Below are 637 nucleotides of genomic sequence, written 5' to 3'. Positions count from 1 at the left end.
TGGCCTTTGTCGGATGTCTTCTACTCGAGGTGTCCTTGACTTTCTATGATAGACATATTTCTGAAAACTGAGTTTCTGAAATCGTGCCCAAGGTGGCTTGGTTACCCCCTACCAAAATGGGTCACAGCCGTAATAGGCAAAGTCCCGAAGCGCTGGACCCTTCAGCGCTTCAGAGCTTCGCCCCTACTACTGCTCTAAAAGAATTGGTCCTGGTAATCCAAAAAATTTAGGGAAGCGCTGGACCCTTCAGCGCTTCGCTCATATCCCCTACTACGGCTGTAGCATAGGGGGACCGCCAGAAGCGCTGGACCCTTCAGCGCTTCGCTCATATCCCCTACTACGGCTGTAGCATAGGGGAACCGCCAGAAGCGCTGGACCCTTCAGCGCTTCGCTCCTATCCCCTACTACGGCTGTAGCATAGGGGAACCGCCAGAAGCGCTGGACCCTTCAGCGCTTCGCTCCTATCCCCTACTACGGCTGTAGCATAGGGGAACCGCCAGAAGCGCTGGACCCTTCAGCGCTTCGCTCCTATCCCCTACTACGGCTGTAGCATAGGGGGACCGCCAGAAGCGCTGGACCCTTCAGCGCTTCGCTCATATCCCCTACTACGGCTGTAGCATAGGGGGACCGCCAGAAG

Source organism: Anarhichas minor, unplaced genomic scaffold (assembly GCF_050575085.1).
Source record: "Anarhichas minor isolate MPS153535 unplaced genomic scaffold, ASM5057508v1 ptg000323l, whole genome shotgun sequence".
Taxonomy (NCBI): domain Eukaryota; kingdom Metazoa; phylum Chordata; class Actinopteri; order Perciformes; family Anarhichadidae; genus Anarhichas; species Anarhichas minor.
The sequence above is the reverse complement of the archived record's forward strand: the minus strand, read 5'-3'. Positions refer to the sequence as shown.